This window comes from Cyprinus carpio, chromosome A4 (assembly GCF_018340385.1).
Source record: "Cyprinus carpio isolate SPL01 chromosome A4, ASM1834038v1, whole genome shotgun sequence".
Taxonomy (NCBI): Eukaryota; Metazoa; Chordata; class Actinopteri; order Cypriniformes; family Cyprinidae; genus Cyprinus; species Cyprinus carpio.
The window spans coordinates 30134427-30148657 of NC_056575.1; the positions used below are offsets into that span (position 1 = coordinate 30134427).

General features: G+C 42.2%; 1 protein-coding gene across 1 annotated transcript in view; it reads left to right on the plus strand.

Moving 5' to 3' along the window:
* Window positions 1–14231, plus strand: part of LOC109067483 (guanylate-binding protein 1-like) — a 28994-nt gene that overhangs the window by 10871 nt on the left and 3892 nt on the right. The gene's annotated exons all lie outside the window — the stretch shown is intronic.

Genomic DNA, 14231 nt, shown 5'->3' on the forward strand with positions numbered 1-14231 from the left:
CCGTCTGCCGCTGCGTGGTGTCGTTAACCCCGGCGTGAAGCACAACCGCTCTGGGGCTCTCGTCTGCCTTCAGGATCGCAGGTATCTGCACACAAACATCGAGAACACGAGCACCAGGGAAACAGTGCACTTTACCTTCGGCTAACGTAGCACGGACGTGTCGGATGATGGAGTCTCCAACGATCACAGCGTCGCGTTCCGTCTCGCGGAGGGGAGAGAAGTGGTTCCTTGTGGAGATCTCGAAGACCGGAGGGGAAGAGGTCGTCACCCGGGGCCTGGCTCGCGTCCTCCGCTGCGGATGCACCCAGGGTCCGTGGTGTCCCGGCGCTGGAGTGAAGGACATCTGGGAAAATCGCGTCCTGGGTGCACCGTGCCTGTGCAGAAAAACACACGGAGTAGAGGTGGTGGGACTGTTAGTAGCACACTGTATACTTACCCTTGGACTTGAGAGTGTCAGCCCAGGAGGTTTCCAGTGCGGGTCTCCACTCTCTCAGCTGGGCCTTCCTCTCCTCCAGGACCCGAATCTGCTTCTCCACGGCCTCCAGCTCGAGCTGCACCGAATGCAGCTCGAACGTGTCGTCACCTGCACTCAAAGGTAGACATACATCCGCCAATAAAGCAAGTAACCGTGAGTAAAGCAATGGTAATGTGTGTGAATAGAGTATTAGCAATGCACGCGGAGTATTAGCGACAACCACACTGGCGATGCTAATGGGCTATAAGCTACTAACGGATTCGGGAAATCAAAATAAAACTAGTGATAAGAAGGCGCTCTGTTTGTTTTTGTTGTAGAATACGATAGAGGATATATTCACGCGTTATAGAAACGAAAATGATGGTGTATAAAATAGATTTCAATAATAAAAAATAGACAATAAAGAAATAACGCATATAAACTGCGAATAAATAAAGTTATTCGCAGTTTATAGCATTTTATAATTAATTGTACAATAATATTTAACTTAACCTGCTTTATATCTTTGCTATTTAATGCAAAAGAGATTTATTAAAACAAGTTTATAAGACTCATGCAACCATTTAATCTTGATCAAGAACAATGAATGATCAATGATTTGGAGCGACATTGGCCTTTAGATCATATTAAAACGTCAAATAGCCTTCAATTTACAGGTTATAACTGCATCTGTCTCGGTTTGTAGACTTGTGAAGATTATTTTTAATGCGGATCCCGTACTGTAACTGAAAAGAAATGTGCTGTATTATTATTCATATTCAAGTGTTTGTGCGAAAATTATTAATGCGCATGCATGACAGGGAGACGCCCTCTCGATCACTTTATTTTTTTCCTGAAAGTTAAATAACTTAAAATTAGGGTGCTTCACATACATGAGAAATATATCTACAGAAAGCTTGAAAAGTAAGCATTATGTAATCTGTGAAGGTTACATTTCTCTTTAAAGGCGCATACAGTATACTGTGGAGCTGAGAGTCAGCACTGTGAATTTCATTTTGCAGCCAAAAAGAAAACATTTGTTTATTAATAAATAATTGAAATGTCTCCTTTTTCACAATTATTAGGCTACTTCTGCCTGTGTTTTGTGGCAAACTTAATGCGTGTGCTTGAGCGCAGAATATATTAAGGCTCATTATGGATTATAGATGTAAATTTAATATAAACGTGCAATTAGTTGAATAATGGCTTAAATGAACGACTAGGCTACTAGTAACTAGAAACATCGTACGTGGGGGACAGACCTATTAAATACCCTCTAGACATCTCTGTTAAAGTTTTTAAAGCATTTTATATGCGTTTGCATAAATTCTGAGAAGATTTTCGTGAATCCGGCCCCAGGTTTTGACTGCGAATGTCACATCAGTAACGAATTGCCCAGTAATAAAATAAAAATAATTAGACCTACATGACGTCTGAGGACAGTTTCTTATTACTGCAATATATTTTCACATTTGTATTGCCAAAACGACTGCAGTGTTGCCACAAACAATTAAAACTGAAAATAGTAGCTACAAAGCAACAAATACATTAAGAACAAATGTTTTTGTCTCTTTGGCAGATGCACGTCTCTTTTGGCAGTTTCTTTGTCTCTCTCTAAGAGGCACCTCATCTCTCCTGAGAAAAAAAAACATATTATATTGTAATGTATGTAATACTCTGTATGCAGTTGCAAAAATGACAAAAGCCAAACCAAACGAGGCATTTGTCCTACTTTGACTAAACCTGCTCTGCAAGTTTGAAACCCTCATAAGACACTGTCCATATAAAGAATTCACCTTTACCTCAACCCCACAAGCTTTGGAAGCTACAGAACTACCCCCAACCCCCTCCAGCTGAACTGAATTACGGTCTGTTTTTTGGCTGCATGGACGGTGTAAGTTGTCATGTTACTGGGTTGAAACATGCCTGCACTCACAGCAGCCCTACTCTTTTTATTCATTGTTATTTTCTACTTGGCCCATATTATTATTTTTACCAGACCATAATAATAACAAATTCACAATTGATAATTAATCATTCTTTCTGCGAAAATCATTGTTATTTGTGAACGTAGGTGTTTAGGAAGGCTTTAAGACCAAACAGAATCCTCTGCCAGCTGCTCCCGCTTCAGAGCGATCAAGACTCGTGCTAACTGACCCAGGTTCACCGTCGCAAGTTTTAATTTTAGAAAATCAGTTTGAGGAGAATGCAACTTATTGATCATGAGCCCAACATTTAGCAAGGCAGGAAAACATTCAGTCTACCTGAAGGAAGACATATTTCATTGTAAGTTAATGCTGTTAAATAGAGAGTAAAAAAAAAAAAAAAAAACTTCTGTAGGCTATTCTTAAACTTGGCACATTAAATGGCCACTCTAAAATGTGCAGTTTTACTGTATTGAGGGGTCTGAAAACCAGTCAGTATCTGGTGTGACCACCATTTGCCTCACGCAGTGCAACACATCTCCTTCGCATAGAGTTGATCAGGTTATTGATTGTGGCCTGTGTAATGTTGGTCCACTCCTCTTCAATGGCTGTGTAAAGTTGCTGGATATTGAAACTGGAACACGCTGTCGTATGTCCAGTATGCTGGCCATGCAAGAACTGTGATGTTTTCAGCTTCCAGAAATTGTGTACAGATCCTTGCAACAAGGGGCCGTGCATTATCATGCTGCAACATGATGGTCGTGGATGAATGGCACAACAATGGGCCTCAGGATCTCGTCACGATACCTCTGTGCATTCAAACTGCCATCAATAAAATGCACCTGTGTTCATTGTCCAGCAAGCACGCCTGCCCATACCATAACCCCACCACCACCATGGGCCACTTGATCCACAACGTTGACATCGGCAATCCACTCACCCACACGATGCCATACACGCTGTCTGCCATCTGCCTTGTAAAGTGAAATCCGGGATTCATCCATGAAGAGAACACCTCTCCAAAGTGCCAGATGCCATCGAATGTGAGCATTTGCCTAACTCAAGCCTGTTACAACTATGAACTGCAGTCAACCGAGACTCGATGAGGATCTTAATTTAGAAAGCATGCAGATGAGCTTCCTGAGACGGCTCTCTGACAGTTTGTGCAAAAATTCTTTTGGTTATGCAAACCGTGAGTTGTCCGGGTGGCTGGTCTCAGATGATCTTGGAGGTGAAGATGCTGGATGTGGAGGTCCTGGGTTGGTGTGGTTACACGTGGTCTGCGGTTGTGAAGCCGGTTGGATGTACTGCCAAATTCTCTGAAACGCCTTTGGAGATGGCTTATGGTAGAGAAATGAACATTCAATTCACGGGCAACAGCATGACAACTGCACGCTCCCTCAAAACTTGCGACATCTGTGGCATTGTGCTGTGTGATAAAACTGAACATTTTAGAGTGGCCTTTATTGTACAGCCTAAGGCACACCTGTACAATCATGCTGTCTAATCAGCATTCGATATGCCATACCTGTGGAGGTGATGGATTTATCTCAGCAAAGGAGAAGTGCCTCACTAACACAGGATTTAGACAGATTTGTGAACAATATTTGAGAGAAATAGGCCTTTTGTGTACATAGAAAGTCCTCAGATCTTTGAGTTCAGCTCATGAAAAATGGGGGCAAAAACAAAAGTGTTGCATTTATAATTTTGTTCAGTGTAATAATAAAAATATCATAGTCTTAAGTTTATTGGGAGGACTTTTTGAAAGTTGACTTTTTTACAGTGTATATAAACTAAACAGGATAAGGTCCAAAATTGATCCTTGAGGAACTCCAATATTACAGTTTAAATATGTTGATCAACTATTACCAAGATGCACACTTTGTCTCCTCTTTAAGAAGTATTAATTAATACATTTAATAGCTTCACCACAAAAGTTAAAAATTGTTAGCTTTGAAAGAAGTACCTCATGGTTCACTGTGTCGAATGCCTTCTTTAAATCCAAAACCTAGCTCCTATGACTTTACCATCAAGTTTAGATTTCATGTTCTCAAGAAGATAAGAGTAAGCAGTTTCATTTGAATGATCAGAGTGAAATCCAAATGGTTTTGAATGCAAAGGGGGTATATCCCTCAATCAAGTAAGTAATCAGCTGTTTTGCCACCCATTGTTGAGACAGTTTGGAAAATGTAAGCAATATACTAATCCGTCTGTAGTTTCCACCATTTGTTTGGTCACCACCCTGAAAAATGTATGTCACTAAGACTAACTTCCAAGTATCTGGTTTAAATATCTTGCTTTAATGAGATGTCATCCTTCATGGTCTCTCAGTTATGACAACATTGACTAATAACAAACTTACATGTTATGCATGAATTATGAAAGAAACATTTTGGTTTTAGGACAACTTTGATGAAAGGTTTTGATCCACTTCAGATGTTGTCTAGTGTAAAATATCCTTATGTTTTTAAAAATGCAGTATCTAATCCATTTGCATCCTTTGTTTTTGAAGCTCTAAATTAACTTATAATACTTATAACTTCAAGGGTTTCTGCAGGATTTTTAAGCTCAAATTTAAGACTTTTTAAGTTCCTTTTTAAGACCTGCACAAATAAAATCTATACCATATGAGCAGGACAGGCCAATGTCTATACTAAACATATTAAACTGTAAAAAGCATGATTCACAGTTCAGATACAAGTTTTCACAAAAAGTTTTATAAAATTATACACTTCACATTTGGATGGGTCAAAAGTATTATATTAACTGAAACAGTTATTATCAATAAATTATATTAATTAACATATGAATACATTTTACTGTTTAGATTTTCATAATGAATTATCTTCTTATCAATCCACCAGTTCACATTTACAGCTCTTCATGTTTGCAGGGGTAAAATAATAAACAGAGCGTTCTAATGAAAGTGAATAATATTGTATTTCATCTTATGGTTGTCAGTAGATATTTAGAATTCGTGCTCTGCATTTAACCCATCCAAAGTGCACACACACAGCAGTGAACACACACACACCGTGAACACACACCCAGAGCAGTGGGCAGCCGTTATATGCTGCGTCGCCCGGGGAGCAGTTGGGGGTTCGGTGCCTTGCTCAAGGACACCTAAGTCGTGGTATTGCCGGCCCGAGACTCGAACCCACAACCCTAGGATTAGGAGTCAAACTCTCTAACCACTAGGCCACGACTTCCCAATGTCTGCAGCCAGACTCTCTTGCAGAAATTAACAAAACCACACAGCAGGCAGGTAGGCAGGCCGTCACATGATGAATGCAGCTAAAGTTAGGTATCCGAATGCATACTTCCCTACTATATAGTATGAAAAAGCAGTAGGCTTAGCAAATTAGGTATGTTTGAATCCTCTGTGTTCATAAAAAGAGTAGAAGTGAGGATTGCACTACTCCTCCACGAGATTGAGACGTGCATTATACTTAGACTTATGCCTCTAATGATGCCTTACTTTCTACTCTACCATATGAGGTAGGGAAAAAGTGTGTAGAAAGAGAAGAAATGCGTTCGAGAAACGCGGTATTCATAAAACAGTAGGAGAGAAATCCCCGGATGTCCTACTGCTTCCGCCCAGATTCTTTAGTGTCTGTGGGGGTCGAAACAAGACAAAAAATAACCTATTACTTCTAAATTATGATGTTTTGATGTAAAAATCTTGATAACATTACAAATGGACCTCGGAGAACAGAAGAAAAAAGTAATTAAAAAAGGCAGTTCATGACCCTATTTAGAGATCCAATGCTATTGCTTGCCTAGAAGTCCCATAGCTTCTCTATGTCCTGATTTAAATGCTCTTTTTGATGCAAAATCTTGCTCTTTAATTTGTTGCCAAAGGGTATCATTAAGCCAGGGTAATGTCTACTTTTGTCTAGAATTGTTTTAACCTTCTGGGGTCTGAGGGGGTTTGGGGCCCTGGAGAAGTTTTGACATGCCCTGACATTTGTGTTTTGCTTTTTCTTTTTCGCATTTTAAAACATTAATTTACTAAAGTGTGGATTAGTAAGTTACACCTCCAAAATAAAAGGAGTAAAAGAAAGAGAATCGACAGGTTCCTAACTGGATGAAATTATTTGGGCCCGAAAGTAGCCATATGAGACTCAAGCACACAACCTCAATGAATACAAATATAGCTTTTATTCCTTTGTATACAACAGCAATTCATATTAAAAAACCTCTAAAAGGGCAAAGTGGAAAGCAGGATTAAGATGGGAAAAATACATATAGTTAATAGTGCATTTGACAAATCACAAGTTACCTAACGTAAGCAATCAACGAGCAGAAGGGTATTCAGCAGAGGGTTTCAACACTCCAAAGCAGCACACAATTATACAGAATTTCATTTCACAGCAAACACCGTAAAAGATACAAAATCTAGTGCATCAGTTAACTCAATCACTTCAATACACACCAGAGTTTGTATCAATATGAGCCAAACCACTTGCTGGTTACTTAGCCGCTAATAAATATAAAACAAAGGAAATGGCACACATGAGAATAACCCTGCTCCTAGGCTCTGAAAAGCAACACACACACACTCCCCTCACAATTACAAACACACAATGGGTGCACGGTGGTCTGTAAAGACAGTCCCCCACCCAAGGACACCCACAGCAGTTACTGTTCTGGGATTGACATTGAAGTATCAGAAGGTGCTTAACCTCCACACATTTCTCTAAGAACGAAAGGCTGTATCAGAATTTACATGTTCTTCTAACATATTGCGTGCAGCTTTCCCTCTCTCCTCCCATCAGCCCCTTCCTTCTTAACAACATAAATGGGTATATCGAGTTTAGGTTGTGACATGACAACTGCCACACATTCCGTTTACATTTATCATCAGTTTACCCCATCCCCTGGCCCCTCTTATTTTAGGACCATGACTCTCTGTCCCGTCAAGCAAAAGGTTCCCCTGCTGCTTTACGATCAAAAGCCCTTCTTTTTGATGAAGTGAGCCTTCTGAACTTGTTTTTGGGCTTGATTACAGGCAGCCACTAATCTTATGATGGTGATGCACCCAGCTTTCAACTGTCCCCAAAAAGCCATCTCTCCGGTTAGCATGCGCGTCAATGGGCAATTTGCATAATGACCAAACATTAAAAAAAAATCTGAGGTATAGCCTGTAGAAGGGTGAGGGAGGTGTTGTGGCAGGCCTGTACAATTCTGCCACATACAGGTCCCAATCCTCTTTCTGATCATCCTTTAAAGTGCCCAGCATACTCAACAGTGCCCGATTAAAACGTTCACATTTCGTATGAGACTTACTGATATTATATAAAGCATAGCTCTTTAATGACCCTTGATTTTGAAATTTTGGGCCCTGGTCCAGAGTGCAATGGTCAGGCCCTGAATGACTGTATAAAATGTTTCCACAACACCCTTGCAGTAGTCACCGCCGTCTGGTCCGTAGTAGGCACTGCAACTGCATAACGAGTGAAGTGGTCCATCACCCTTGCAGTATATTACGCATCCCTTCGTGTAGTCTCCAGTGACAAAAGTCAACAGGAAACAATCTGAAGAGGGTATTATGATTGTACTTAGATACAAGAGGGCACTCACTTTATTTACAGGAGTCTTGTATGCAGGTTGCATCAAACACACTGAAGGCACCACTTCTCCCACTCCTAAGTACCAGGCCCGGCCAAAAGAAAGCGTCGCCCGGGTTAAACCATGAGAGATCTTTCCGCTTTGAGGTGTCCAGCATGATCATGCACCCTTTCCAGGTCCTTGCGGACTGCAGACACTGTGGCACCCACACTAATTTGCGTTCCATTATGTCAAAATGTGTTTGGATCACATACCTCCCTGCACAGTCAGGTCCAAGATCCAACCAGATGGGGGGACCACTGTCCGCTATACAACTCTTGGGTAGAACCGATCTTCTGCAGCTCGCTCTCCTTTGGAGTGGAGCCTCTTCCTCTGTCCATAATAAACTCAACAGTCGTGTGATGTACACGCTGGATCAGTCCGCTGTGTGCCCTCATGCCACTTTCTTGACCAACAGGCTGGGAGCCAACTCGGTCTCCTTGATATCGTACGGTACCCTTGTTCTCAAACTTCGGACTCCCCTTCCGGTTCTCTCCAATAAATGGAACAAAAGACATGACAACACATGGGCACTACAGGTACGACTAATGGTGTGGACATATCCTGACGCTCTCTCTGTTGGAGCTCAACCACATGTTGACTGATCTAATATCTATTGTATGGGCACCAAAGGAGAAGTATCACTCACAGGACAACTGAGAGAGTGGCATGATCTAGTCACGTTTCCCATTTTGTTTACCAGCCTGGTCTTATAAACGCACCCTGCGCAACTTGGGATTGTCTCGCAAGCCTGGTGCTGCCCCATGCGTTGCTCCTACTGCCCCGAGATTTTGCTGCTATTCAATGATGAAGCCAAAGGATTATTATGCTGTGAAAAAACAGAAATGGAGGACAGACCGCAACGATATTCACTTAAACTTTGTCCACTATGGTACGCCAACGTATTCACGCCCAAATGATATTCGAATGCTAGACCCGTGTCATGAGCACTGTATATTTTTATAGAATTCCCGTATTCCACAGTCATAATTAGGTCGACGTGACTTAAGAGTGGCTCTGTATGGAAATTAGAACGCTCATTCCCTCTTTTGGACCTTACCTTCGACCATAGGCCAATAAATGTCCTCCCAACCCGTGTGTGGCTGGCAATCCGTATGACTAACTAAATCGTGTCCATTCTAGACATTATCAGCATGTTATGCCCTATGGGGGTGCTTGGTCAGGAGACTCTCCATTCCAGTTTTTTTAAAGCAATTGGTCCTGTTGCCGTTCCCATGCACCAACCCTCGTACTGTAACGAGTTCCAACTAGTGTTTTCCTGTGGCTGGTGTAGGTACGTCGCTTTGATGTCCCCCACAACATTGAGTTCAGTGGTGCTGCAATCTGGGCAAAATCTTTTATAAAACATCTATGCTATAATGCCTGCTAGGCCCAAAAAGCCGCAAACTGAGTAATATTTTGAGGGCTTACCCAGGCCTCCACTGCCCGTAACTTCTCTGGGTCTGGTGACACCCCTCCTTCTGCAATCACATGGCTCAAATAATAAACTTAACTCTGGAAAAGGGAACACTTACTGAGTTTGACCTTTAGCTTCAAAGTCCCCCACAGGCGGCTAAAAACTCAAATCTAGTGAGTAGTGCAGCCGCCCCGCGATCCTCACAAGGAGGGTGAAAAAACCGGGGTGAGATGATCGGTACAGCAATATAGCAATGAATGTTTCAAAATTGTTGATCCCCCCAGTCCGCTCCTCGACCATTTCCTCTGAAATTTTCTGTGGCGTTTCATAACCCAGCGGACAATCCGATTAAATTTCATATAGGGCCCCACCTGCATCACACAATCAATCCTTCTCTTTGTCGCTGAGGACACCCCCACCTGCCAATACCCATGTGCTAGATCTAAATGTGTTGGGAGGAAACGACTCTAGATTTTTTCACAATGAAGCAAAAAAAATTGAACTCCTGGGCAAGTTGCTCCGCACAAGGTAGGCGCAATCTTTATGTAGTATACAACTGTGTTATCAGGTGCCTGGTTCCTACACAAAAATGAAGGGTGGCCGTCCTTCCTTTCTGGGACAAAGCACTGCACAGGTGTTTTGCCCAAGTGATTTATAGCTCTCTCTTTAAATATACCATTTTTTCAAGCATGGTTATTTAAAAGTCCCCCTACTACTTCTTCGGATACAATTTTTGGTGGAATCCTATTATAACGATCTCTAATGGGGGCTTGCATCACCTTTTCAGTAATGCCCATCATCCTCATGTATCTTCGAAAAAAACCTTACTGATGCCTTTAACACCACAAATCCAGAAATCATTTCTTGTTTGTTTGGAACTAAATCGCAGTGGATCTAAAGAAACAGCACACAGGCCAGGGCAAGTGTTTTTTTGTCTTGCATCCTGCACACTATTTTGGCCTCAACGCCAACCCCCACCTCCAACAGTCCTCATTATCCAATGAGTCTTAACTCTACATTTCCCTGCATATCCTTGGACCACAACTCACAACATCCAGAAATCCTGACCTAACCGACAACGCTGAAACACGTCCACCCGAAACTGGAGAAAGTTTTAAGATTCTGACACATAACTCGTACCATTTTTTTGAAACTGCGGCTTAATGATTGGGCGACCAATAACTGTCCCCGCAATGCATCATCTTGAACATGGTTTCCTACCAAGCCCGACATAATCCTTTCTATCAGGCAGGCCGAACCACGTGCGCATTGCCTCTATCACCGCACTCCTGACTGGTGCTGGTATTTATTTTTGTGGTTTTCCCTGTGGGCCAGTAAATAGCACGTTATCTGTTCCCCCTGACTTCATCAACATTAATTTAGTCCAAGTCCCGCACACCCAGAAAACGACTCATTTTTCACACCTTAACTTGTACTCTCACTTTCTGCCCCTAAACAACCATCTACCAGACAGTGTCATCACACAATTCTCCCACACTCTTAATTACATTCATTCCAATCCAAATCCTGGATATGATGCCCCATTTGAGTCTTTGACAATAAAGCACCTCCCCTTTATTGGTAATCCACTTGTGCCGCATAATAATTGAAATCCACTTCATATAATACCCCAATATATGGAATAACTAACCATTCCACAGCTACAAAATAAACATCTTTGAATAGGTGGATACCTTGTGTTGGCCCCCCCGGTCCTCAAATAATTTCGTAACGTTTCTGTCCAATGTAGGTCACGTTGTGAACCTGTAGCAATTCATACAACGTGTGTTTAATCCCTTTTCTAACACTCAATGCACCACTTGGACATTGTGCCTACAAAGTGGATCTTTCTTTTCCTGATTAGGCACCCTACCCTAACATACCCACTGTTTTGGGACTGCACAGTGGGTTCTACAAGTTTAAAGGCCCTTGTTCTCCTGTCCACCAACCTACAACGTCTTTTCAATATGCCCAGCTTGTCTGCCAACTCGCCGGCAGATAGGTTCGACCCTGATGGTCCAAATTGGTCTGAACTTTTTCATCCTGCCCCAAGGACTCCATCATCCTAGGTCTTGAACTTTTTCACTGTTAGGCAAATAAATGGCCTGTACTCCTTCACGAACCTCGTTATCATACAACCACCATTTTCCTTTTATTTCCTCCGTTTAAAACTGCAAAAACAACCTCCTGTTTTAAATATCCTCAACCACATTTTGCTGTATCTGGGCTTGGTTTTAAAACCTGTACCGTTGCAAGCTATGGCCTGCCGTCACCTCCCCAAACTTCAATCTGCCTTCGTAGAATTGCTTCCTGGTTTGACTTTCTACAAACAGAAGCTGTCTTGTGCTGCTCTAGTTCATAAAACCCCAGTGCCCTAATGCATCCCTACATCCAACAGATCCTCAAATAGAACTTGATCCCCGTAAGATATTACCCCTATGGTATCCATCCCCCCATATTCCTCCAACCGATTACTCAATTCCTCTGAAAGTGCCAGAGCATTATTATGAGCTAACATTTCTCATCAAGTCCCATTTTGCCTTACGGGTAAAAAATTGAGAATGAAGGGTTTGCAATGGGGAGCTAGATTCTCCATAAATACCTTTAGAAAACGTCAATTATCGTTTCAGATGTTTGCCGCGCTGTGCTACTGGCAAAGCTAAACACTTACCCTCCTTTGCTTCTCCATCCAAATTACTTACTCAAAGCTGAAACTTTCTGCGCCTCAGAAAAGGAATATATATTAAAACCTTGTGATTTTTGCGGATCTACCAATCCTGAAAGTTATTATTTGCCTGAGTCACCCTGTTCTCCATTACACTTTTGACCACCATGGTGTTGCCCATCATAAAAGGAAACATAACCATATTTTGTGCATTTGTTGCTTGACTTTTGAGATATGTTTTTAGAGAGAAACTATCTGTTCCCTGCTGCTGCTCACGTGATGTTAGAAGGTGACGGTGCAGATTGTGTAGTTGACATCTTCCTTGCTATTGCCCAGCCTTGCTTGACTGTACAGAACTGCCAAACTTACGCCAAGTTTGTAACACTTCGACCCAAAATAAAAGTAGAGAAAAAGAAAGACAGGTTCCTGACTGGTACAAAATTTATTTGGGCCCCACGTAGCCCAGGAGACTCAAGCACACAACCATCAATGAATACAACTTATACGCTTTTTATTCCTTATATACTAAATACAATTCAATATTAAAACCTCAAAAGGCGAAAGCAGCAGATTAAGATGTGGTGTCGCATATAGTTAATACATGGCTTTTGACCAATCACAAGTACCTAACGTACAGCAATCCACGAAGGGTGTTTCAGCAGAGGGTTTCAACACCTTAAAAAGTTAATTGATGTTTTTTTTTAATTGTTGATTATTTATTTCCACAGCAAACAATCAAAAGCATACAAAAATCCATAAGTGCATCCATTTTAAAATCAAACACTTCCAATACACCACACAACCTAATGTTACACTTCCCCTTTAGCCCGAAAAGTCACTCAATATGACCAAAACCACTACTGGGCTGGCTACTTAGCTGTCGTCAATATTAAAACAGTATAAAAATGCACCATTGAAAGATAATAACCTGCCCCTAGGGCCCTATACACACACACACACACACACACATGAGCAACACACACACACGCTCTATCAGTTACAAACACACAGACAGTACAAGCGCCGTGGGACCAGTAAACAATTAGTCCACATTAACACCAGGACTCTAAACCCCTGCGAATACCAACACTTCAATATACACATACATTTTAATAACCATAAGGGCAGATAATGGTGCTGGCCTTTGTCTGTCTTACCCGCTACCGAAACATGGGGTTACAGCGTTCGGAGAAAACACCAGCGCCGCCAAACTTTAATTAGGGACACCCAAGATTACAAACTAACCCTCACCAAGCGCGTTCGGCACGCGTCGCAGAAAAGACATCACCCACGTCCTGGCACGTAGCCTCGGGAAGAAGCTCCGCAGCACTCGCATTACAATTCCACCTGCCTAACACAAGCATACTCATAACCTTTATTGACCCGCTTCGCAATACAGCACAGGTGTTGTCTTTTTTCCTTAATCTGAGGAGACGCAAGGCAGATACTACGGGCACTACCACTGTCGCCCCTCCCCCTCTAAAATAAAGGGCTTAACATCCACCCCCCCCTACTCAAAATGTGTCCACACATTCCCAAATACCTCACATACTATAACGTAGAGGCAACAGGCCCTTTGTGGCCCATGCAGACTGCCTAAAATATTCAGTCAGTGAAACAGATGGGCTGGAGGGACCTTCCCTCAATGCAGTCTGTAATGGCTCTTCAACGATGTCCATATGGGAGGTCGCTCCTCCATCCGTTTGTATGGGTGCCGGTGGTCCTGTAAGACAGTCCCCACCCACGGATACTACAGCAGTTACTGGTACAGGTTGACATTAGAATCAGAAGGTGTACTCCACACATTTTTCCTAAGGGCAAGGCTGTACAATTACATGGGGCTTAACATATTGCAATGCAACACCGTCTCCTCCCCACCAGCCCCTTCCTTCTTAACAACATAAACGGGTATATTGAGATTAGGTTGTGACATGACAACATACACATTCCGTTCCCATTTATCACCCAATTTACCCCATCCCCTGGCCCTCTTATTTAGGACCATGACTCTCTGCCCCGTCAACAAAGGTTCCCCCTTAACTTTATGATCAAAACCCTTCTTTTGATGAAATTGAGCCTTCTGAACTTGTTTTCGGGCTTGATTATAGGCAGCCACTAATCTTTTATGATGGTGATGCACCCAGCTGTCAACTGTCCCCC